Raw genomic sequence first — 27235 nt, 5'->3', positions numbered from 1 at the left:
CATATCATATTATTACTGAGTTAAGTATTGTATGTAATTAGTTTTTGCTACAACAAGTGTATGGGACATTGGAAAAAATGTTGAATTTCCCCATGGGGATGAATAAAGTATCTATCTATCTATCTATCTATCTATCTATCTATCTATCTATCTATCTATCTATCTATCTATCTATCTATCTATCTATCTATCTATCTATCTATCTATCTATCTATCTATCTATCATAACCCTCCATTCCTTTCCTGTCCATGTACCTATCCAATTTTACATTAAATTACAATACCGAACCTCCCGCTACCACTTCTACTGGAAGCTCGTTCCACACAGCTACCACTCTCTGAGTAAAGAAATTCCCCCTCCTGTTACCCTTAAATTTTGCCCACTAATTCTCAACTCATGTCCTCTTGTTTGAATCTCCCCAACTCTCAATGGAAAAAGCCTATCCACATCAACTCTATCTATCCCCTCATAAATTTAAATACCTCTATCAAGTCCCACCTCAAACTTCTACGCTTCAGAGTGTAAAGACCTAACTTTTTCAACCTTTTCCTGTAACTTAGATGCTGAAACCCAGGTGACATTCTAGTAAATCTTCTCTGTACTCTCTCTATTTTGTTGACACCTTTCCTATAATTCGGTGACCAGAACTGTACACAGTACTCCAAATTTGGCCTTACCAATGCCTTGTACAATTTTTACACTACATCCCAACTCGAATACTCAATGCTCTGATTTATAAAGGCCAACATACCAAAAGCGTTCTTCACCACCCTATCCACGTGAGATTCCACCTTCAGGGAACTATGCACCATTATTCCTAGATAACTGTGTTCTACTGCATTCTTCAAAGCCATATTATTTACCATGTATGACTAATCGTCATTGAAGAGATTTGGTATTGGTGTGACACCAAAGACCGGGAAATATGCAAGAAAATAGTTTTGAGAAAAATGCTACGTGAGCTGATAGAGGACGGCAGAAGAATATCAAGGGCCGAATAGCCTCCTGTTCCCGCAGAGTTTTATGTGCGTTCAGTGCATTGGTCACCTGGACAATGCAAACACCAATGACAGGACGCTGTTCACCGGCTGCAGCTCAGCATTTAACATCATCATAAATTGGATTAGTAAGTATGCAGATAACGCTAAGGTAGGTGGCGCTTTAGATAATGAGGTAGCTTTTCAAAGCTTGCAGAGAGATTTAGACCTTTTGGAAGAGTGGGCTGAACGATGGCAGATGGGATTTAATGCTGATATGAGTGAGGTGCTATATTTTGGTAGGAATAATCAAAATAAGTCATACATGGAAATATGCAAGAAGGGGAGCACTCTGACTGTTTCCATTGCCCTCTGGTCAGCAGGCTCCAATGGCCAGGATCGACAAAGCTTGCAGAGGGCTGTGTACACAATCACATCCATCACGGTACAAGCCTCACCATAATCCAAGACATCTTGAAAAGGTGGTCACTCAACAATACCAGGTTCAGAAATAAGGGCCACCACCTTCTGTGACCTGGTCTCGTCTCATTACCACCTTCCGTGACCTGGTCTCTTCTCATTACTACCATCCGTGACCTGGTCTCTTCTCATTACCACCTTCCGTGACCTGGTCTCGTCTCATTACCACCTTCCGTGACCTGGTCTCTTCTCATTACTACCATCCGTGACCTGGTCTCGTCTCATTACAACCTTCCGTGACCTGGTCTCGTCTCATTACCACCTTCCGTGACCTGGTCTCTTCTCATTACTACCATCCGTGACCTGGTCTCGTCTCATTACAACCTTCCGTGACCTGGTCTCTTCTCATTACTACCATCCGTGACCTGGTCTCGTCTCATTACTACTATCCGTGACCTGGTCTCTTCTCATTACTACTATCCGTGACCTGGTCTCGTCTCATTACTACCATCCTGGATATGCTCGTGTCTCATTACTACCAGTCGGGATATGCTCTTGTCTCATTCCTACCATCAGAAATAAGCTCTGGTCTCATTACTACAATCCTGGACATGCTCTTGTCTCATTACTGCCATTCAGGACATGCTCTTGTCTCATTACTACCATACGGGATATGCTCTTGTCTCATTACTACCATCCCGATATGCTCTTGTCTCATTACTGCCATTCAGGATATGCTCTTGTCTCATTACTACCATGCAGTACATGCTCTTGTATCATTACTACCTTCCGGGACATGCACTTGTCTCATTACTACCATCGGGATATGCTCTTGTCTCATTACTACCATACGGGATATGCTCTTGTCTCATTACTACCATCCGGGATATGCACTTGTCTCATTACTACCATCGGGATATGCTCTTGTCTCATTACTACCATCCGGGATATGGCCGAGAGAGCAGCGCCTGTGTCTGTTATACCTGGGGACAGAGCCATACTTCCTGGTGCTCGGGTCAGATAATTGGATGCCGTGAGTCATAAGCGTCAGTGTTGAACAGAAACAATAATTTCTTCAAAAAATGATCAATTCTTGTGAACTATTCCACAAACATCTGCCACTGTCTCAGAATGAATTGCTCGGTCTGATGTCTCGTTGGAGGAATACTGAAGTACTCAGGACATCTTCAAGGTGTGGTGTCTCAGAAAGGCGGGGTCTATGACTAAGGTACCCAGAACCCAGGACATCCCGCTATCTCACTGTTACCGTCAGATATGAGGCAGGCAGGCCAGAAGGCGACCACTCAGAGATTCAGGAACAGCTTCTTCCATTCTGCCATCCGATTCCGAAATGGGACATTGAACCCTTGGACACTACCTCGCTTTTTAATATATATCATTTATGGATTTTAACACGGTTTATAATCTAATCAATATATGTTTACTGTAACTCAATTCAATAATAATAATAATAATAATAATAATAATAATAATAATAATAATAATAATAATAATAATAATAATAGGTAACATTATTATTAGTAGTAGTAGTAGTATTTTTCCCTCTTCTTCTAATTCTGTATTACATATTGCACTGAACCGCTGCTGCGAAGTTAAACAAATTTCACCACTCGTGCCGGTGATAATAAACCTGATTCTGATTCTGAATCCACTGTGGAATGAGGTTGAAAATCTCACCGCGGACAAATATTGTCCCTGCACTGGAGTTTCGTCCTTTGGCTCCTCGGAACAGAAGCCACGATAAAACAGAGAGTGGACAAAGAACGTTGAACCAAGTGTAACTTACTGCAGTAAACACAGATTCTGTTTACAAATGGAGCAGCCACTTGGAGCGGGGTGGCGACCAGACCTAAAAGGGGGACCGTTAAGTATCACTGGAGGCTGGAACCTGTGGCTCTGTCTTGTTAAGTCGATATCGTTTCTCTTTCGCAACGAACAAACAGTAAAGGTGAAATTGTATTCTTTCACCACAGGAATAAAATGCAAGTAATCTTCCGGGAATGCGTGACTGAATACGGCGAAATCTCACTTACCGAGGACTTGCAGAGTGACGAACGCTGTGGTCCGGGAGCCGCTGGTTGGAAACATTACCACACGGTAATCCCCACTGTCCGCGCTGTTCACCGACTTCAGCAGAAGCGACCCGTTGGAGGCGAATAACTCAGCCCGAGAAGTGTATTCTTTAGTAACAGTCACTTTCTGTCTGAACCAGGAGGCGACTGTTTTATACTTAACACTCCAGACCCAACTTCTGACCCCGGCCGACGGCCGCACGGAAAAGAACGCATCACCCCCCTCGGGGACATTTATCCGGCTGTGCTCCACGTGGATGGTAAAGTTCTGAGACTGACCTGAGGAAGAGAAAACCGTATCAGGGAAAAGCGACAGAGGCGGATAGACTCGGGACTACACAGATACTTACACAGAACAATAAGTACCGACATTTAAGCTGTAACTTCTCTCGCAATCTATTTTCTACAGCAACCACCCGCCGCTCTGTCGGTTCTCTGAACACTACCGGTCTGTAAGAGAGAGACCCTCACCCGCGGGAATGAAGAGACAAAGAACAAACGCCGAGAAGGACAGCCCCGCCATCCCGAGAGAGCAGCGCCTGTCTCCGTCACACTCGGAGACTGAGCCGCACTTCCTGGTCCCCGGGCCGGATCACTGCAGCCCGTCATCGGAAAAGGCGGAGCTGAATGGATCGCCGAGCGAGAACGTGTCGGGGAGAATGAACGAGCCTGAAACGCGGAAGATGTAGAAGGCCCTTCAGTCCTCGCTCCTCTTCTTTCCTCCTCTACCAGCTCACGTGACATTTACCTCAAAGCTACTTTCCAACCAGATAGGTAGACTGGCTGAGGGGCGCCGCCACGACAATTTTGCACACAAAGACAACACGACGAAGGAGTTGATTGTCGACTTCACGAAAGAGAAATCGGGAGAGCATACATTGAAGTGGTGCAAATGGCGAGCAGCTTTAAGATCTTTGGCGCGGAACTTCGTGGAAGATCTCCGCTTGGCCTGACATACTGATACATTCACAAAGAAAGGCACATCAGCGACTGCAGCTTATTAAGAGTGTGAAGAGACTCGGCATGTCAGAAATGACACGGGGTGGTGTACAGCATGGACAGAGGCTGCAGAGGATTGTAGGCACAATCACATCCATTAACGGCAGAAACCTCACCATCACGGAGGCACAAACAGGAGCTTCTGCCCATCTGCATAGACCCATCGACCTCGATGTTGTACGTAGTTAATGCTTGATATCCCACACCCCATCGCTGCTTATTTGTTCATTTGTCATTCTTTCTGTGGGTTTTATTCCTACAGTGTGCTGTCGTTTGCAACCTGCTGGAACACGTAGTGGATTTGCCGTCTCCCTGATTCTAATACGGTTATTAATCCATAGATTTACTAAGGATGCCGCAAGAAAATTATCCCCGGGGTTGTATCTGGCGACAAAAGTGGACTTTGATAAACGTCCTTGAAAGAGATGGAGCAAGTAAATTTGTGTGCAGTTAGCCCCTCCTGATTCGTCACCATCGGTGGTGTCGTCAGCAGACGTCAACATGTCATTAAAGCTGTGCATAACCTCATAGTCTTCCATCAGTGTAAAGCAAATAGAGCAGGGAAGAGATGCTCGCTTCTGTGAAAGCTGACTTAATGTACCAAAGACAAACAGCCACCGTGAGATGTTCCAGAGCTGACTTCAGCATCCTGGAACGAAGCAGAAATCAGGATGTGTCAGTGAAGATGTTCCACACCTCCCTTGGGAGGACTGAGAAGGTTCACGTTTGAGTTTGTATCTGAGAGATCAGTGGGTCAGTGAGATCACGTTTGCGACCGAGGAATTTAATTTGCACGATTTCAGTGGAGGTGAGATCAGAAAATTCAAGATACTCTGCACGTACAGACACATGAGTGGAACCCCATTTTACCGGGCGCGTCCAGAAACACCGCCGTTTAGCCTCTCGTTAACAGGCCAATCAACACAGCGGTGAGAAAGCTATTTTTCTCGAACTCCGCACCTCTAGCCGTGATATGACTTGTTTCTCACCAAACAGAGAGACCCGGGATATATTGTCCAGCCGCACCCCAATCTGAGCGAAGACTGTGTAAATGCTGCCCTCTTGCAATTTCCCGTCCTCAAGATATCACCGATCGTACACTGTATACAATAGGAAAGGTTTATTTATGAAAGCCGACTTAATCAAACAGTGGCTCAGGAAGAGAAGAAAGGGAGAAAAATTAAATATTATCGCCCATTATAATCAAAAAAATAAAAATGTGCACAAAGTTGGAGCTCAAATCTTCCGGAAGCTGGATGTGTCTTCCCGTCTCCTGCCTTCACCCGGCAAACTGGCCAAGCTGGCATCAAAGTCTACAGTCCGAAAGGCGTCGCCACCGAACGGTCAGCCTATTTAATCCGCAAACACGAGGAAATCTGCAGATGCTGGAAATTCAGGCAACACACACAAAGTGCTGGTGGAACACAGCAGGACAGGCAGCAGACGTTTCTGACCGAAACCCTTCGTCAGGACTAACTGAAAGGTAAGATAGTAAGGGATGTGAAAGTAAGAGGGGGAGGGGAATGCGAAATGATAGGAGAAGACAGGAGGGGGTGGGGTGAATTTGAGAGCCGGAAAGGTGATTGGCAAAAGGGATATAGAACTGGAGAAGGGAAAGGAGCATGGGGCGGGAGGCCTCGGGAGAAAGAAAGGGGGAGGGGAGCACCAGAGGGAGATGGAGAACAGGCAGAGTGATGGGCAGAAAGAGAGAGAAAACAGAGGGGAGAAAACGAAATATATCAGGGAAGGGGTAAGAAGGGGAGGAGGGGAATTAACGGAAGTTAGAGAAGTCAATGTTCATGCCATCAGGTTGGAGGGTATACAGCCAGTATATAGGGTGTTGTATCTCCAGACTGAGTGTTGCCTCATCTTGACAGTAGAGGAGGCCATGGATAGACATATCAGAATGGGAATGGGACGTGGAATTAAAATGTGTGGCCACTGGGACATCCTGCTTTCTCTGGCGGACAGAGCGTAGGTGTTCACCGAAACGATTTAGCCAATTTAATCCTCGCTGAGAGCTCCAAACGCCTTGTTACGACTCATCCTCCAGGCCTCAGTTGGGCGAATCTAATCTTTTGATCCTATCCCTCTTGCTTCCTTGACTCTACTTAATAGAAGAGACCTCTTCTAGTTCACGGGCCTTCAGCAGATCCTCCTCAGATTAGCCAAGTCATTAATGAAGGTCTTCTGTGGGAAGTCTCTCACTGCCAGTCCCAAAGCAGAGATCTACAGGCAACCTCGCATCGCGCCCGACCGTCAAATAGTCCGGCGAGTGTCCAGGACCTTCATTCTGTGCCCAGTTGTACCCGCGGACCAACTGCCTGGTATGGTGACTGTATGTGTTCCTCCTGTTGATATCCATGGCTCCGAGCAGGTCTCGCCGTATCGGGTTGAAACCCCCAGGCTGGGGATCATCCTGAGGGCGATGAGGCGGGGATTCCACTGGATCAGTCCTTCGCGAATCTCCTGTGTTCCCCACAGAATCTAAGGGACGGGCGGACAGCACGCAGGTTCTTGAGCCGTGATTTTAGAGAAGAACATTACAGCACAGAAACAGGCCCTTCCGCCCTTCTTGGCTGTGCCGAACCATTTTTCCACCCAGTCCCACTGACCTGCACCTTGACCATATCCCTCCATACACCTTTCATCCAGGTACCTGTCCAAGATTTTCTTAAGTGTTAAAAGTGAGCCCGCATTCACCACTTCAGCCGGCAGCTCATTCCACAATCCCACCACTCTCTGTGTGAAGAAGCCCCGCCCCGATGTTCCCCCTTCACCCTTAACTCATGTCCTCTGCTTTTTTTTTTCTCCCCTAGCCTCAGTGGAAAAAGCCTGCTCGCAAATTGACCATAAATCCTGCCTCTCGCGATCTTCTCCAACATCATTCCCACCGCCGAGGTAAGGCTCACTGGTGTATAATCTCCTGGGTTAATTTAATTATTCGTTCATTCATTTCTGTCATCAATTTACGCATTTATGTGCTTCGCCTGTCTGTCTGTCTGTTTGTTTATTCTGCAGCTACGTTCGCCCGGAGAATAGAGACGATTGTCTCACCAATCCGCACAGGTAAAGTCCACCACAGCGAGAGGAAGGACAGATCGGGGCTGTATTTTGGACAGTATTTTAATAGGCAAATGACACCTGAGTTATTGACTCAGAGACGGGGGTCTGACTGTCACGTGACAGCTGAAGGATTATAGTTCAACTTAGCAAGTAAATCAAAGTGAAAGTAAAATATATTATCAGTGTACACACATACACGTCACCACAAGCACCCTCAGATTCTTTTACTGTGGTCATATTAGCAAATCTATAGAACTGTAACTGTAAACAGGATCAATGTAACTGTGCAAATGCAGATATAAATAAATAACAAGGAATCACGACTATGAGATAACAAGATAACAGGGTCCTTAAATCAGTGTGGTAATCTCCTTCTGGTGAAGAGTCTGATGGTTGAGGGTCAGTGAATGTTCTTGATTCCGGTGCTGCCAGTCCCGAGGCAGCTTTACCTTCTACCTCATGGCAGCGGCGGGAAAAGTGCACACACTGGGTCGTGAGGATCTTTGTGATGGTGGATGATGCTTTTCTGGGACGCGTTTCACGTGGATCTGCTCAGTGGTTTGGAGGGTTGTGCCCGTGACGTGCTGGGACGACTGCGCCACCTGCTGGGTGATTTGCCGCTCGAAGACATTGGTCTTCCAACAAGATGTCTAACTGGAGACTCTCAGTGCACTTCCCGCAACACATCCACAGAGGTTTGCCGATGTACTTCATGACATGCCGGATCTCGTCAGGCTCCTGAGCAATTAAAACCGTTCTCGTGCTTTGCACGCAATTACATCTCTGCGGTGGTTCCAGGCCTGATCTGATGAGAGAGTGGTAACCAGAAATTTAAAGTTACTGACCCCTCCACCTCTGATCTTCTGATGATTACTAGCTCATGGACCTCTGATTTCTCGAAGTCCGAACATTTATGTGATGATTACGTCGCTTCGCTCGTGACTCTCCCTCCGATGAAAACAATTTACTATCACACATAGAGCTGTACAGTGCAGGAGCAGAGCCTTCGGCCATCGAAAAAATGTAAATCACATGCCCTCGCCATGACCCGGTGGAACTGATGCCGCGCCCTCCTCTTCATGAGCTGTCATTCATTTGCCATTAGGACCAATACGTCGGTCGCGATCGTAATTTGGTCTACAGCTTCCTAGCTGAAATGATTGGACTGTAGTAGAAAGGAATAATTCCATTCCTCTTTCAGTTCTATTGGCAGAGCCCGTGTCTCGTGTCAATGTAAACATCAACTATTACACTCTCAGAAAAAACAACGATACAGTTGTATTCCCCTGTGACGCTAAGGGCGCAATTCAGATAGGGCATGTTCAGAATACATCTGACCGAACTGATATCTTGTAGGTACGCAGTTAGATCATTACGTTAGTTTACATTCAATATTACCGATCACAGAAACAGCATACAATCTCTATTTCTGTTGTAGATGGGTCAGGCAACATCGGGATTCAGCCGCAGGGTCCGGTTGTCACAGACACTGTCACAAGTCTGTAATCAACTTGTTCTGTCCAGTCAGTTCCCAATGCTGACTCTAGATGGCGCAGTGGAGCTGACAGCAGACAGGACAGGGCGACACCATCGAGTCAGTTATCAACGTTGCCAGTGGAAATTGTACTTGCCAGGTTCAGAACAACGTAACGGTGAAACGCAGCGGCTTTTCTGTAAAGATCAGCCTATCGCGTAAAAAAAAGTTTCTGCCGATATTCCACTTCAATGGACAGTTTAATCGTCCAAGTAATTTTATTTTGCAATTTAGCAATTTTCATGCTGTGGTCTTCTATCGACGTCGGTCACCAGAGGAAAAAGAAAGTATGTGGTAAATATGGAGCAGCGTATCATGGAGGTTCTGGAGGGATTTATTTAGAGGTCAATTTGCCGGGTATTTAAAATACTAATTTAAGGGCAAGGCGCATAATATTTAATGTTTCCCAGACGATACAGAACTAAAGAGCGGGTAGAGCTCTTCGGTTAAAATTATGGAGAGCCATGTCGGCCTTTCTGCCTCAGTAACCGAGGGCCGATGCTTGTCATCAGGATCGCTCAAAGCCGCTCCTCACAGTAGCAGCTTCACTTGACATCGCCACATATTGTCGAGTGAAACTCCTGACGTTTTGAGAAGTAGATGCGTTTCTCAGAATACAGATCCCCGAGCAGTGCAAGCCTGACTTCACTAAGTTAAGGAAGCTACCCCTTTGTGAATAAAATGCAGCCGCCGGACACAGTGAGCGAACCAATCTTGGAGCCAGTTACCGGGGGTAGGAGTAACATTACATTTCGGGGTAGAAACATAAACCGCTGAAAACACTGAGCACGTCGGGCAGCATCTGTGAAAGGAGAAGCAGAAGTCGACATTGCTATGATGTGAAAGAATAGGACCTGACATTGGGAAAGTGTGTATGGAACCGGAGGAATTAGCAGACATACTTAATGAATATTTTGCTTCAGTATCGACTACGGAAAAGGCTCTTGGTGATAGTAGTGACGACTTGCAGCGGACTGAAAAGCTTGAGCATGTAGATATTAAGAAGGAGGATGTGCTGGAAAGCATCAAGTTGGATAAGTCGTCGGGAACGGATGGGATGTACCCCAGGCTGCTGTGGGGGGCGAGGGAGGAGATTGCTGAGCCTCGGCCGATGATCTCTGCATCATCAATTGGGACGGGAGAGGTTCCGGAGGATTGGAGGCTTGCGGATGTTTTCCTTTATTCAAGAGGGAGTAGAGATAGTCCTGGAAATCATAGACAAATGAGTCTTACCTCAGTGGTGCGATAGTTGATGGAGAAGATCCTGTGAGGCAGGATTTATGTACATTTGGAGAGGTATATAACCATATAACCATACAGCAATTACAGCACGGAAACAGCCCATGTCGGCCATTCTAGTCCGTGCGAACGCTTACTCTCACCTAGTCCCACTGACCCGCACTCAGCCCAAAACCCTCCATTCCTTTCCTGTCCACATACCTATCCAATTTTGCTTTAAATGACAATACCGAACCTGCCTCTACCACTTCTACTGGAAGTTCGTTCCACACAGCTACCACTCTCTGAGTAAAGAAGTTCCCCCTCGTGTTACCCTTAAACTTCTGCCCCCTAACTCCCATCTCATGTCCTCTCGTTTGAATCTCCCCTACTCTCAATGGAAAAAGCCTATCCACGTCAACTCTATCTATCCCCCTCATAATTTTAAATACCTCTATCAAGTCCCCCCTCAACCTTCTACGCTCCAGAGAATAAAGACATAACTTGGTCAATCTTTCGCTGTAACATAGGTGCTGAAACCCAGGTAACATTCTAGTAAATCTCTGTACTCTCTCTATTTTTGTTGACATCTTTCCTATAATTCGATGACCAGAACGGTACACAATACTCCAAGTTCGGCCTCACCAATGCCTTGTACAATATTAACATTACATCTCAACTCCTATACTCAATGCTCTGATATATAAGGGCCAGCATACCAAAAGCTTTCTTCACCACCCTATCCACATGAGATTCCACCTTCAGGGAATATGCCCCATTATTCCTAGATCACTCTGTTCTACTGCATTCTTCAATGCCCTACCATTTACCATGTATGTCCCATTTGGAATATTCCTACCAAAATGTAGCACCTCACACTTATCAGCATTAAACTCCATCTGTGAAAGGAGAAGCAGCAGTCGACATTGCGATGGAGGACGGGAAGGCGGGGAAAAATAAAGCGGCACTAAAATGTTAAATGAACCTTTACCGGAGCGGGTGAGACATGGGATCGAAGGGATTCGTCCAGCAGTTCTGACAGAGGATCTTCTATTTGAAATCTGAAGCATTCCTTCTCCACAGAGGCTGCCTGACCGTCTGAGTGTATTCCGGGATTTCATTTATCTTGATATTTCCAACATCCCCAGCGCCTACGTTGTCATAAAATTCAGTCAAATCCAATTTAAATATAAAAGGAATGATACCTTCATGTAACCCGTCCTGATGGGTGACCACTGGGAGATCCCGATTTTTCAGGTGATCGAAGCTTAGGTCCAGGCAACAGGGTCTCCCACTCCACGCCGGATCTCACTGCTCTCTGTCTGTAAATCCGTCAAGACCGTACACCCCTCTATCCGAACCTCCCCTCCCCTTTACCCTTCCCTGTCTCTGAAGCACCCGGCAAGCACTACACATCTCCCCATTTCTGTCCCCTACAACCACCCTGTCTCTGTAAACACCTCCATTGCTGTTTCCATTAGGGTCTCTGTAACCCTCTCCGGTCCCGATAACCTTCCCCATCTCCGTTACTGCCCACACTGTTAACGAAACTTTTAAGATTCCCGGGGAGATGTGAACATTCTGTTGTGAAGATGCATTTTTTTTACCCGCTTCGTTACTATTTGTGGATGGGACAGAATTGCAAGATTGAATCCGTTGTGTTTGGGAAATTCTGTTCTGATTTCAGGAATCATCTACCCAGGGTGGAAGTTGAAGTCCTATGGAAAACAACGTTAAGGTTGAAGTCACTTGTGACGAACAAGGGAATTCCTCAAAGAAGAACATGGATAAATGACGACAAACACATCCAGGATAATGACAGGAGGTCTCAATCTTCAGAAAAAGCTAATCTGAACATAGCCCATCTTCACAGAAACGGCACAGGAAAATATAAATGTACCCTAAGCAATGATTTCAGTTGTGACCGCGTTGAGATCTACCTTCAAGTGAACTGTAAGTTTGCAGGTAGCTCATTACGTCAAATTGCCGTCCGGATTACTGATTACAGAAACAATGATTATGGATGCTGACACTAGAGGGCGCAATGGGACAAGTTATGTGCCGACAGGACAGGACTACGCCACCGAGTCAGTAATCAACGTTGACCGTAGAAATTATACTTGTCACGTTGAGAACAAAGTTACCATGACACACAGCGGCCTTTCTGTAAAGATTACAGTGCAGGGCCAGTGAAAGTTTCGGTCGATATTCCACATCCAACAACCGCTTCGACATCTGAGCAATTTTATTTTGCAATTTTCACGCTATTCTTTCCTGTCTACTTTAATCGTCCAGAAAAAAAAAGCTGGGTTGTCAGGGACGAGGAAGATGTAGCATATATACCAGAGGGCCTTAGGAGACTGTCATGGTCCGGTCCGTGAAATTCCAATTTATGTTCACGGTCCGATTCACGGTCAGCTCCTTATTCCAGGTTTTTCATGTTTCCTCAGCTTCTGTTGAGGCAGCTGATTCGTGTTTGGGCTGGCCTCATAAATAGCTTCAGGATTCAGCTTCTGGCTGCTGGATTGTTCCTCTCCAAACCCCCTGTCTGTATCGCTTCCATTCACCTCCCTCCTGGAGCCCCGCCTCTCCTCACCTCTGCCTGGAGCCTTGCCTCGCTTCGCCTTTCCTCTGCCTGGACCCTTGCCTCGCCTCTCCTCACTTCTGCCTGGAGCCTTGTCCTCTCCGGGTTCTGGAGTCCGAGCCCGAGTCAAGATCCAGGTTCTGGGTCCTCTGTCCAGTCTCTGTCTCGGAGCCCAAGCCCAGGCTACTACTCCCCAGTTCCGTGTCCTGGTTTCTTATCTAGTCAGGTTCTAGCCTAGGCCCGGAGTCCTTGTTTCGTTCGGGCCCGGTGTCATGTCCAGCGTCCTTTCTCCTTGTCTTCGCCTGCTTCCTTCTCACGCCTAGTCCTGTTCCTAGTAGTTCAGTGTCTGTGTCTGGCTTTTGGGTCCGCTCCCAACGCCCACATTATGACAGAGACATAGTTATAAGTCAAACTACCGGATTTATTTTAATACCCCTTTGACTTAGATGATCATTTACGTCAACCGCGAATAATGTCCCATGCTTGCCGGAGCATTTCAACTCTGAAGCTAAAATTCTGCTTTCTGAAAAACCTAATCTGAACATAACCCGTCTGAGCAGAAATGACACAGGAAAATATAGACGTACTGTCAGTATTGATTACAACGCTTACATCTCTTACTACCTTTCCTTAGTCCTGACGAAGGGTCTCGGCCCGAAAAGTCGACAGTGCTTCTCACTATAGATGCTGCCTGGCCTGCTGCGCTCCACCGGCATTTTGTGTGTGTGTTGCTTGGAGTATTGTGTCCAGTTCTGGTCGCCTCGCTACAGAACCAATGTGGCAGCGTTGGAAAGGGTACAGAGGAGATTAGAGAGTATGTATTATGATCAGAGGTAAAGGGAGCTAGGGCTTTACTCTGTGGCGAGGAGGAGGATGAGAGGAGACATGATAGAGGTGTACAAGATATTAAGAGGAATAGACAGAGTGGACAGCCAGCGCCTCTTCCCCAGGGCACCACTGCTCATACAAGAGGACGTGGCTTTAAGGTAAGGGGAGGGAAGTTCAAGGGGGATATTAGAGGAAGGTTTTTCACTCAGAGAGTGGTTGGTGCGTTGGAATGCGCTGCCTGAGACAGTGGTGGAAGCAGAAACACTAGGGAAATTCAAAAGACTACTAGACAGGTATTTGGAGGAATTTAAGATGGGGTTTATATGGGACGAGGATGTAAGGGTCGGCACAACATTGTGGGCCGAAGGGTCTGTACTGTGCTGTACGTTCTAAGTTCTATAGAGGAGATACTGAGTTGCTTTGACCTTTTCTTTCTGATTCAATTTCAACTGCTGAAAAAACATGAGGAAATGATGACCACAGCTACCCATTCTGTTTTCTATCATTGGCAGACACTGTAGTTTGAGACATTGCTACAGAGCAAACGAATGCAATTGCAACTTGCACCTTCCCTTGCTCCAGTACCAGCAGGTAATGGCCGATGTGTGCACTGTCTGTAGAATGCAGCACAGTTACTCGCCAGGGCTATTCTGCGAGAACATTCGGACCACCATTCACACCACTACTAACTACCCCACCACCAACTAACAACCCTGCTCGCCCAGAGGGCGAAGGTCAGCAAGGAAGATGAGGAACAAGGCGATTAAACGTCACTTTTGCCAGCAAGAAAATCTGTGTGTGTGTGTGTGTGTGTGTGTGTGTGTGTTGTGTGTGATATACATTCAGCACGTACATGGGAAACAAGCCGAGTTGCAGGAAACTTGCTGGGTGATGGGTGTGTGGCCCATGTTGTACTGTTTATTGCAGACCTGTGGAACTGATTCAGTGCTTGAGAGTGTGTTGAGAATTACATGGCTGAGGTGTCAATTCTCTAGGTACTACAGCCGACAGTCCTGATGGAGTAACAAGCTATTACTTACATGGATCTGTAAACCTGCCTGTATGTTTTTCACCATGAACTGGCCTGTTGGGGGGGGGGGGGGGGGTAGTGATCGATGGAGGGAGAACTGTGTTGTTCTGAGAGTATTTCTGGTTGAACTGCTGAAAGAACCTATTAGGAAGTCCTGACGAAGGGTCTCGGCCCGAAACGTCGACAGTTCTTCTCCTTATAGATGCTGCCTGACCTGCTGCGTTCCACAAGCATTTTGTGTGTGTTGTTTGAATTTCTGGCATCTGCAGATTTCCTCGTGTTTGCTGTAGGAGGTAATTGCCACAGTTTCGTATTTCTGACATATCTATTTTTTGCAGACTGTGTAGTGTTAGACCCTGCTGCAGAGCAAGCGCATGCAATTCAACATGCAAGTTCCCTTCCCTCACTACCGGCATGTAATGGCCGATGTGTGCACAGTCTGCAGAATGCAGCATAGTATCCTACCAGGACTATTCTACGAGAAACTCCGGACCACCACTCCCACCACTACCAACTACCCCAGCACCATCCTGACCGTTCTCGCCCTGATGGCAAATGTCAGCAAGGAAAATAAGGAACAAGGAGATGAAACGTCACGTTTGCCCACAAGATAATCTTCTGGACTCCAGACAGAGCCGACAGTCTTTCCTGCTGCACACTCCCTTCATGAAAGATTAACGAGGCATTGCAGGCTTCACCTTGTAAAACATTTTCATTCTGATTGAATTTCATTTTGAATTTTTCACCCCATCCCCCCGTTGGCTCCTGGGATCTCTGCGATTGCGTGCAGGGCCTCAGTTGTGGTGACGCTGCTGCTTCACGGGGCGCGGACTAGATCCAGGCACTGCTCGCTAGCTGGGTTTGAACAACAATGCGGTCACGGCTGATATCACCATCACGGACCTTTCAGTTTCCCGACGACCCCTCACCGCTTCTTCTTATTCTGGATTATTGTCCCCTTCATTTCTAGTCCTGGTTAAGGGTCTCGCCCTACAGCATCAATAGGTGCTGCTGGACATGCCGTATCACTGTAGCATTCTGTGTTTGGTCCTCCTGCAGGGCGCTGGGCGTTTGTACAAAGAACTGTCTGATTAATTATTGAAGGGGATACCCGAGTACCGGGTTCAATCCCAACATCCGAGTGTGTGTGTGTGTGTGTGTGTGTGTGTGTGTGTGTGTGTGTGTGTGTGTGTGTGTGTGTGTGTGTGTGTGTGTGTGTGTGTGTGTGTGTGTCTGTGTGTCTGTGTGATATACATTCAGCACGTACATGGGAAACAAGCCGAGTTGCAGGAAACTTGCTGGGTGATGGGTGTGTGGCCCATGTTGTACTGTTTATTGCAGACCTGTGGAACTGATTCAGTGCTTGAGAGTGTGTTGAGAATTACATGGCTGAGGTGTCAATTCTCTAGGTACTACAGCCGACAGTCCTGATGGAGTAACAAGCTGTTACTTACATGGATCTGTAAACCTGCCTGTATGATTTTCACCATGAACTGGCCTGTTGGGGGGGGGGGGGTAGTGATCGATGGAGGGAGAACTGTGTTGTTCTGAGAGTATTTCTGGTTCACTTGAACTGCTGAAAGAACCTATTAGGAAGTCCTGACGAAGGGTCTCGGCCCGAAACGTCGACAGTTCTTCTCCTTATAGATGCTGCCTGACCTGCTGCGTTCCACAAGCATTTTGTGTGTGTTGTTTGAATTTCTAGCATCTGCAGATTTCCTCGTGTTTGCTGTAGGAGGTAATTGCCACAGTTTCGTATTTCTGACATATCTATTTTTTGCAGACTGTGAAGTGTTAGACCCTGGTACAGAGCAAGCGCATGCAATTCAACATGCAAGTTCCCTTCCCTCACTACCGGCATGTAATGGCCGATGTGTGCACAGTCTGCAGAATGCAGCATAGTATCCTACCAGGACTATTCTACGAGAAACTCCGGACCACCACTTCCACCACTACCAACTACCCCAGCACCATCTTGACCGTTCTCGCCCTGATGGCAAATGTCAGCAAGGAAAATGAGGAACAAGGAGACGAAACGTCACGTTTGCCCACAAGATAATCTTCTGGACTCCAGACAGAGCCGACAGTCTTTCCCGCTGCACACTCCCTTCATGAAAGATTAACGAGGCATTGCAGGCTTCACCTTGTAAAACATTTTCATTCTGATTGAATTTCATTTTGAATTTTTCACCCCATCCCCCCGTTGGCTCCTGGGATCTCTGCGATTGTGTGCAGGGCCTCAGTTTTGGTGACTCTGCTGCTTCACGGGGGACGGACTAGATCCAGGCACTGGTCGCTAGCTGGGTTTGAACAACAATGCGGTCACGGCTGATATCACCATCACGGACCTTTCAGTTTGCCCGACGACCCCTCACCTCTTCTTCTTATTCTGGCTTATTGTCCCCTTCATTTCTAGTCCTGGTGAAGGGTCTCGCCCGACAGCATCAATAGGTGCTGCTGGACATGCCGTATCACTGTAGCATTCTGTGTTTGGTCCTCCTGCAGGGCGCTGGGCGTTTGTACAAAGAACTGTCTGATTAATTATTGAAGGGGATTCCCGAGTACCGGGTTCAATCCCAACATCCGGGTGTGTGTGTGTGTGTGTGTGTGTGTGTGTGTGTGTGTGTGTGTGTGTGTGTGTGTGTGTGTGTGTGTGTGTGTGTGTGTGTGTGTGTGTGTGTGTGTGTGTGTGTGTGTGTGTGTGTGTGTGTGTGTGTGTAAGTAATTAACGTGCAAAGGAAATTTGCTGGTGGATGGTTTTTGTGGCCTATAGTTTAATATTTATAATACAGTACTATAAAATGCAAACCTATGTAACAGGTTAGCAATGATATATACAGAAGTGTGGAAATAAGAATCAAAACCAAGCTCTTTCAAAGTCTAGGGGTAAATGGATAGTCTTACGATGGTGAAGAGTTCAGTTCAGTTCAGTTTAGGTCGAAGTAATTCGGGTGTAACGTTGGAGAGAGAGAGAGAGAGAGAGAGAGAGAGAGAGAGAGAGAGAGAGAGAGAGAGAGGTGATGCCGTTGCCGTCGATCTCCCCGTTGTCTTCCTGCTGCGGTCACCAACTGTGATCATAACAGGCACGACCGCTCTTCAGTGGTAGACCTGTCACCCAGGCAAGGGTGGACACACACACAAGACCCCACCGGTCGCATCTTCACGTACTGGGAGCCTCTGATCGATCTCCCCGAATCGATCCACCTTCACGTGGGTGCACAACGCTCTTTCAGTGTCCCGTGGTGTGTCTCCCTGGTGTGTCTGCCTGCATCTTCGCAGACCTGCTTTTTACCTCCCCTTGCAGGGAACCGGCCGTCCATCAGGCCCCGGTCCCGCCCTGCTGTCTCTGGAAGCATCTCACATGCAGGCAAAGAAAATATCCTTGGAGCAAAGGTAAACAGTTAGCTAAGGAGCCATAATATTAAATCATGTCTCTCTCTCTCTCATCTGCGTGGGATTCCTACCCCCCCCCCATTCTCTGTCTCTCATTAGCAGCATAGTTCACAGGGGGGTCAACTGTGGACCATGTTAGCTTGGTTTGCGCATCACACCCCCAACCTTTTAGGACATTTTTACGTGGGGGGGGGGTAAAAAATTAAACATGCATGTACATTACATGACATATGTCATTCAATCTGCTGTTTTCAGGCGGAGAAAACTGTGTCTATGAACTAGGATAAGAAGCATAAAATAAACAATATATCAAAACGAGAAGAAAAGTTGCGGTGGTGTTCATGGGTCCAGAGACCATTCAGATATCTGATGGCGGCGGAGAGGATTGAGCGTGTGTCTTCATGTTCATATACCATCTTCCTGAGAGGAACATCAATAAGTGGTCATAAATGACATAATGATTTATGAATATTAATGGAGATAAAACAACTTCAGAACGTTTTAAAAATAGGGAACAGTACAAAATGAAGGGCACTTTCCCTGTCTCTGATATTCCAACCTCTACACCACACCCACTCTGAAACCGGAACCAGTCTGTGCACACCCTCTCTGTCTCTTTAGACATCTTGCCCCCCCACGCCCATCCGACACGATGAGTGCTCCTGCAGCAAAACCCATCTACTTCTCTGTAACCACAGCCTTCTCCCAATACCACCTGCAACACCACACAGCACCCGGACTCTTAACTCCGCTCCTGCCCCGCATCTGCAATCTGGAGCCTCTTCCAGTGCCCAGACCTTCTCTGTTTCTTTGTCCCTCTTCAAGCACTACACCCTTCCCCGTTTCTCTATGGCCTTCTGGCCTCTACAGACACTCTCTCTCTGTATCCATATCAATTGCTACTCCCTTCACTGTCTCTGTAACACTCCCAGGCCTCTATCGCCTTCCACATCTCTGAACCTGTCTGCACACTCAATGGAACAGTCAATGTCCTTGGGAGACATGGCCGTGCACATGTGTAGATCATATTTTCACTTGTCGTACGTATTTGTTGTCGGGACAAATTGCAAGTTTGAACCTGGTTTGGGTTAAGCCTTCTGTCAGATCTGTGGCAAATATGAAGAGGTCCATACTCCCCAATGCCATTAGGCTTTACAATTCAACCGCCAGGACTTAAGAACTTTTTAAAAGCTATTATTAATGCTTTTTGAGATAGTGATTTAGATGCATATCATATTTTTTACTGAGTTAAATATTGTATGTAATTAGTTTTGCTACAACAAGTGTATGGGACATTGGAAAGAAAAGTTGAATTTCCCCATGTGGATGAATAAAGTATCTATCTATCTATCTATCTATATGATATATAAGTTCAATATATTAAATACATCTTACGGAAATGAATGTTTGAGAGACCCTAACACAAAGCGCTCAGTGAGGGGTTTGTTAAGGGAGGGGTGATAAATTCCAGCCTTGCCAACGACACCCAGACCCATCCCTTAAAAGATCAAACAATCCGCACAACTCTTTGATGAAAATATTCCTCTGGGAATTGTTTCCCTGGCGACCATTTCTCGTTGAGTTATGTCTCAGCGGAGAGAATAAGCTCGCTGTGTAATCTATTAACACACAATGATATTGGAACAATCAACCAACCTCCCTTAGCACCAGAACCCGAGAAACTTACCCCATAGGGCTAACCCTCTCTGCTCCTGTCTCAGCCATCTAAATGATAACAACTGGATCTGGGTGCCTGGATCAAATTTAAAATCAGCACCAAGTCCATCATCACTGACATATGGCCTTCAATCTGTTGTTTTGTGGCGGAGATACAAGTTCAACAAAAATCACTTCACGAGATTACAGTGAAACACCGACACGAGGGAGACTGATGAAACAACCACATGAAGTGATCAATCAGCATTCTGCAAATAAGAAGCGACATCACATGTCGGCGTATAGGAACATTGGAAAAGGGGGCTGAATCAATGTCTCGGATTGATAACCATTCACTGTGCCAATTCACGCAGCAATCAGGAGTCAACTCGGGGTTTCAGCACCGTTTTCCATTTTATTGCGTTTATTATTCAGCCATAAAGCGCGGAGTCATCACTTCGGGCCTTTCAGCGACCGATGACAAACCCGATTAACAGAAGAGATTTACAAGGATGTTGCCTGGATTGGGGAACATGCATTATGGGAATAGGTTCAGTGAAATTTGCATTTTATCCTTGGAGCGACGGAGGATGGGAGGTGACCTGACAGATGTGTATGAGATAATGAGAGGCATTGATCGTGCAAGAGCAAGAGGCTTTTCCCCAGGGCTGAAATGGCGAACACGATGGGCACGGGTTTATTGTGCTCGGAAGTAGGTACAAGGAGATGCCAGGGGTATGTTTTTCACACAGAGAGTGATGGGTGCGTGGCGAGCGAAGGTCGATACTATGGGACTTTCAAGAGACTCTGAGATTGGTACATTGAGCTCAGAACCAGAGAGGGCTATGCAGTAGGGTAATTTTGCTATATAGATGACACATTGCAGCACATACAAAACTGACCACGTGGTGAGAATAGAGTACGGACGGGATAGGGATTCAAACAGCGGTCATTCGATGGAAATCCCCTGATACGCCAAAGCACCAGTCTGGGTTGACGCGAGAGAACTAAGCTGCTGCGACAGAAACGAGACAAAATCTTCTGTGATGTCTTTGTCGTGAGGCTGGGAAACGCGGAAAAGGTTTAATAGAGACCTGGAGAACGATTACAAAGAAAAAGAAAGCCATTTTGAACGGTGGATTTATCCTCGGTGGTTGTCCTTTCTCTGTGCAAATTCACATTCCAACCATTGGCTTCCGTTCACCAGTGACGTCAGCTGCGGAAACAATTCACAATTTATGTTGACTACGTCAGCAACCCGAAAGTGCGGCTGCTGGTGAGGGCAAATACGGGTGATGATTTCAGAATCTGTGTCTGACATTGCGACAATGCAACCGCAATTAATTTTTTGTATATATCGCTATAGATCCAGGAAAATTATTCCTTTCAATATCAATACATCGCTGTGCGATGCCGCCTGACTCCAGACTTGCTCTGTTACTTGTCTCTAAACTTCTAATCTTCAGGGTGACTATGACATGCGCACAACCATGGCCCTGCACGGCCCATCGGCTTGAAATTAGTGAATACCTTTCCTTTACAAGTGACATTATGTGTCGGCAGCCCCAGATTCGGTTCACATACCTGTTCAGATCACCGTATACAGATCGATACTCCAGGACAAGACCCTGTTAACGCAAGGAAATCAGCAGGGTTAGTAAAAATTATTACCGAAAGCATTTATGTGTCAGAGAAGAATTCGAAGAACATTGAGAAGGACCTGCGCATTCTTAACAATTCGTGTCTGAGAGAAACACGGAACAGTCAGGCCATGATGAAGAGAGGATCAGAGACACAGTTATGATTATTAAATATCGCAGGAGGCACTATAAGTTCACAAGAGCATAAAACACAAGAGCAGAATTCGGCCCTTTGGTCCATTGGTCTCCTCCACCATTCTATAATGACGGATGGATTTTCCCTCCCAACCCCAATCATCTGCTTTCACTCTGCAATACTTGAAACTATCAACGTTGCTTCGCGTAACCCGGGGCCTTTGTCCCCAGAGCCATAAGGGACAAACAAATTACAGAGATACACCGCACTTCGGCCAAAGATATTCCTCCTCATCGCTCTCTTCTGAAGGGTTCTCTGCATTCCATAGTAGAGGAATTAGTACTCACACCATCCATTCTATACCATGCATTCTATAGCGCCGCCCTCTGGTCCCAGACCAGCACCCCCTCCCTCACGTTCAGAGAATCGCTCCACGCCCAGTCAGTGTAGGTCTTCCCATGGTTCATCTTTCAATGAGGTCACCCTTTCATTCTTCAAAACCGCAGTACACAGAGGCCTCAAGCTAACAGGCGTATTAGCTCCTGTCGTTTACTTCCCTTTCTTCAAGAAGAGCAAAGTGATGTTTGCAAATTTCCAATACTCCAATACAATTCCATGATGGTATGAGTACTAATTCCTCTACTACCACTTCAGCGGCCTATTTCAGACCCCTGGCGTGCAGTCAATCTCATCCATTCACCCCAGGTTATTTATCCACCTTCCAGATTGCCTAGCATTTTCTGTTTATTATAGTGGCTGCAACCACTTCCGTGTCCTGACACTGTCATACTGATGGTGCCCTCAACAGTGAAGGCGAACACGTGATACTTAATGAGTTCCTCCGCCATTTCTGCCTCCCCCCGTTACTGAAACTTCGACATTCTCGCTGTCGGGAGTCTCACTTCAGGTTCTGAAGTGGAAACAATTACTTCCAAAAGGGATTGACGCAAATGTTTCCCTTACCGTGTAAGTGGAGTCTCCATCCTGCGCTTTGTTCCTTGCACCCTAGAAAGAGAAGATTACGTGTTATTTTTGAGACGTTCAAACAAGTTCACAGCAATTGTATTCTGACTCTCCGCCGATAAACCCCGGGAGTATCAATGTATCACATTAGTTCGTGCTTGGGACAATATTGCCTCGTTCACCATTCGCTGCACCGCGTGTTTCTGATTCGGTGTGTGTGTGTGTGTGTGTGTGTGTGTGTGTGTGTGTGTGTGTGTGTGTGTGTGTGTGTGTGTGTGTGTGTGTGTGTGTGTGTGTGTGTGTGTGTGTGTGTGTGTGTGTGTGTGTGTGTGTGTGTGTGTTACTCACATTGATCGGACATTTTAAAAGACTCTTTCATGAAATATATTACAGCAAGGGTAAGATATGATTTTGCATCACTCAGGAGTTATGGATTCTGGGGAATTCTGGGGAAATTCTGCAGCTGCTGGAAGCTCACACACAAAATGCCGCAGGGACTCAGAGTGTCGGGCATCATTAATTGAATTCATTAATCTGTTCACGTTTTGTGCAGAGACCCTCCTACTGGGCTGGGAAGAAGGCAGGAAGACGCCTGGACAAAATGGAGGCCAGCGGAATGAGGACGGGCTGGGAGGTGAGGCCTGATGAGTGGGAAAGGGGGAAAGGCTGAAGAAAAAGTAAAACGTAGAAACATAGAAAACCTACAGCACAATACAGACCCTCCTGCCCACAAAGTTGTGCCGTACACAACCCTACCTTAGAAATTACTAGGCTTAACCATATCCCTCTATTTTACTCAGCTCCATGTACCGATCCAAAAACCTCTTACAAGACCGTATTGTATACGGCTCCACCTCCGTTGCCGGCAGCCCATTCCACGCACTCACCACTCTCTGAGTAAAAAAACTTACCCCTGACAGCTCCTCTGTACCTACTCCTCAGCACCTTAAACCTGTGTCCTCTTGTAGCAAGCATTTCAGCCCTGGGAAAAAGCCTCTGACTATCCACACGATCAATGCCTCTCATCATCTTGTACGCCTCTATCAGGTCACCTCTCATCTTCCTCTGCTCCAAGGAGAAAAGGCCGAGTTCACTCGAACTATTCTCATAAGGCATGCTCCCCAATCCAGGCAACAACCTTGCAAATCTCCTCTGCACCATCTCTATGGCTTCCACATCCTTTCTGTAGTGATGCGACCGGAACTGAGCACAGTACTCCAAGTGAAGTCTGACCAGGGTCCTATATAGCTGCAACATTACCTCTCGGCTCCTGAATTCAATCCCACGATTGATGAAGGTCAATACACCATACTCATTCTTAACCACAGTGATACGATTGCAGAGGCGAGTGTACCATAGGGGAAGGGGAAGAAGGAGGGTCACCGGAGGGAGTTGATGGGCAGGTGAGGAGAAGAGGTAAGAGGCCGGAGTGGAAAATAGAAGAAGAGAGAAGTGAACAGAAATACTGGTGGGATCAGGTCGATGTTCATGCCATCAGGTTTGGGTCTACTTTGCGGAATATAATGTGTTGTTTCTCCATTAACGGAAAATAAGATCCGGGATCGATCATCCAGGATCGTGTTAAATGCCCAATCTGTGCCGCAGGGCCCGATGGACGCTACCCATCGCATTACTGATGTTCTTATCTTCTCTTTGCAGAGAAATGAGTGAGATCACGGACATAATGCAAACATCCAACCTGTTCATCCATTTGGACATTTTCATAATATTCCGATGAGTTTACGGTCTTTGTATCGAAGGTGCCTGAGGAAACAAAACAGATATGACACAAGGGTGCAGAGCGTCAGGAGGCTTTGTTGAACACAGCAGACGTCAAACCGGTCCAGAAGAAAAAGCCATTGATAGCATGAGCTCCCTTCCCACCAATCGCCGGAACCAGGAATTGAGGGCCGATATTGATCAATTTGAAGAGAAATTAAGTTGCATGAACTACCATTCCATTAGTTCGCTGATATTGTAATCTACAGCAGAAGTTTAAAATCAAATGTTAAGATTCCCCTGGACTCAGTATTAGAACAGTTGAAACGGAGTTCACTCACTTTTCCTTCCGGGATTCCTGCTCGTGCCATATTTGGATTTCGGTGGATCTTTGGTCCTGAATAAGCTGAAGCAAAGGACACGAAAATAATTCGTCAGGAACTTATTTTCCTGCGCTGATGCACCGAATGAGAATGGCTGCTATAATTCCATTCGATTCTTTCTAGATAGTCCTTAATACACTTCCGTTTATCGGATGCCCTGTATATTCCAGCTCGATATCATCAACGGATGGGATAAGTCGACAAAAATGTTTTGGACTTTTTGACAGCTAATGCTGTTTACAGATATATTGCTGAACACAAACCTTTTTAAGACAAATGTTCAAATTTCGCCGTGAAGGATTGATCGATTGATACCTGGAAATATGGTGTTGTATCTATCAGTGAAACATGGTTGCAGGAGAGGTGTGATTGGCAACTAAATATTCCTGGATTTTGTTGCTTCAGGTGTGATGGAATCGGAGGGACAAGAGGGGGAGGTGTTGCGTTGCTTGTCAGAGAAAATATTACAGTGGTGCTCTGGCAGGATAGATTGCCTAGAGGGCTCATCTAGGGAGTCTATCTGGGTGGAATTAAGGAATGGGAAGGGTGTAGTAACACTTATAGGGGTTTATTATAGACCACCTGATGGGGAGTGAGAATTGGTGGAGCAAATGTGCAAGGAGATAGCAGATATTTGTAGTTAGCACAGGGTTGTGATTATGGAAGATTTTAATTTTCCACAGATAGACTGGGAAGCCCATGCTGTATAAGGGATGGATGATTTGGAGTTTGTAAAATATGTGCAGGATAGGTTTTTTTTTTGCAGTAATACATAGAGGTACCAACTAGAGAACGGGCAGTTTTGGATCTTTTTTTAGGGAATGAAATAGGTCAGGCGAAGGAGGTATGTGTTGGGGAGCACTTCGGGTCCAGTGATCACAATGACATTAGTTTCAATATAATTATGGAGAAGGATAGGACTGGACCCAGGGTTCAGATTTTTCATTGGAGAAAGGCTAACTGAGGAGATGCGAAAGGATTTAGAAGGAGTGAATTGGAACAATTTGTTTATGCGAAGAATGTAATAGACAAATGGCGGTCATTTAGAGGTGACATTTTGAGGGTACAGAATCTTTATGTTCCTGATAGGTTGAAAGGAAAGGTTAAAAGTTTGAGAGAGCCATGGTTTTCAAGGTATATTAGAAACTTGTTTAGGAAAAAGAGAGATATCTACAATAAATATAGGCAGCATGGAGTGAATGAGGTACTCGAGGAACATAAAGAATGTAAGAAGAATCTTAAGAAAGAAATTAGTAAAGCTAAAAGAAGATACGAGGATGCTTTGGGAACTAAGGTGAAAATAAATCCGAAGGGTTTCTACAGTTATCGGATGCCCTGTACCAGTCCAGCTTGATAGCATCGACAGATGGGATAAGTAGACAGAAATGCTTTGGCCTTTTTGACAGATAATGCTGTTCACACACATATTGATGAACGCAAACCTCTTTCAGACAAGTTTCGGAAAGACAACTTCGCCCTGAAGGCGGAATGCTGATTCTGTCCACAGATGGACCCTGATCCGAGCAACAATGTTTTCTGCCGAAATTCTGATACAATCATTAAAGGTAGGAAGGAGATTCGGAAAGAAATGCGTTTACCCGCCAGCTTTTCTTGCGAACAGCCATCCACTGAATCCTCCAACCAGGCTCATGACAAGTAAACCAAGTACAATGCCCACGATCGCGCCAGAGGTGAGGGTACAATTGTCATCTGTTTTTGGTGCTAAAACAGAACACAAGCATATATTTTACATGGCGAAATCTCATGTTTATTTGAGAGATGATAATTGATCCACGCTCCGGAACGTTCTGGTCGCTGGTCTCGATATTGAATCAATTTAAGTCAATGGTTATTTGATTTTGGTAAGCCACTTAGAAGAAGGAGTGAAGGTAGGGCGTGAGGAGAGCGTGAGAGGGAAATGGTTTGGATCTTTGATAATCGGGTTTACATGGACGAATGAGAGACACATTCACTCACCTTGTGCGCTAAGTACACTTTGTAAGATAATTGTTCCGCCGTTAGTAACCCGACATGTATAACTACCAACGTCAACCGAGCTTACTGACACAAGGGTGAGTTCCTGCCCTGTCTGCAGGAGATTGCTCCCGTTGTACCATGCATATATACCGCAGGGCACTGACAGAGCAAAATAAGCTAATGTCATGTTTGACGCAATATTCGACTCAACTGGACGCTCCGGTACAATTCTGACCTTCTCTAGTCCATTTATAAAATGAAAAAAAGACGTTGATTAGAGTAATATCGTGGCGGATCCCGGATATTCTGACCTTCTCTGATGAGGGAAACAATGAGAACATGTGTTGATAAATGTAATTTCCGATACAAATGCAGCGGTTGATTAATTGTGTACTTACAGTAAACTTGCACGTAGGTCTCTCCAGCGCCTCTGCTGAAAGAGTTGCTGGCGATGCACTTGTACGTCCCTGCGTCGTTTCTGGTAACACCGATTATAGCCAGTTTCGCCTTGTCCGTAGATGTGAATATTCTGCTGTTTTCCCGGATGGGTTGATTATCCTTGAACCATGTCCGTGTCTGAACAGTGCCCGACGCGTCACAACTCAGTGCGATGGTATC

The 27235-nt window shown here is 46.1% G+C and overlaps 1 long non-coding RNA gene across 1 annotated transcript; it reads right to left on the bottom strand.

Moving 5' to 3' along the window:
* Positions 1-20194: 20194 nt before the first annotated feature.
* LOC140722367 (uncharacterized) lies at positions 20195-24302 on the bottom strand. The gene is made up of 4 exons (XR_012097595.1): positions 24238-24302; positions 22539-22580; positions 21384-21427; positions 20195-21015 (listed from the first exon to the last, which is right to left on the bottom strand). It is a non-coding gene; the product is annotated as an uncharacterized lncRNA (long non-coding RNA).
* Between the last annotated feature and the right edge of the window lie 2933 nt (positions 24303-27235).

The sequence above is a fragment of the Hemitrygon akajei genome, unplaced genomic scaffold (assembly GCF_048418815.1).
Source record: "Hemitrygon akajei unplaced genomic scaffold, sHemAka1.3 Scf000075, whole genome shotgun sequence".
NCBI lineage: Eukaryota > Metazoa > Chordata > Chondrichthyes > Myliobatiformes > Dasyatidae > Hemitrygon > Hemitrygon akajei.
The sequence above is the reverse complement of the archived record's forward strand: the minus strand, read 5'-3'. Positions and strand labels throughout refer to the sequence as shown.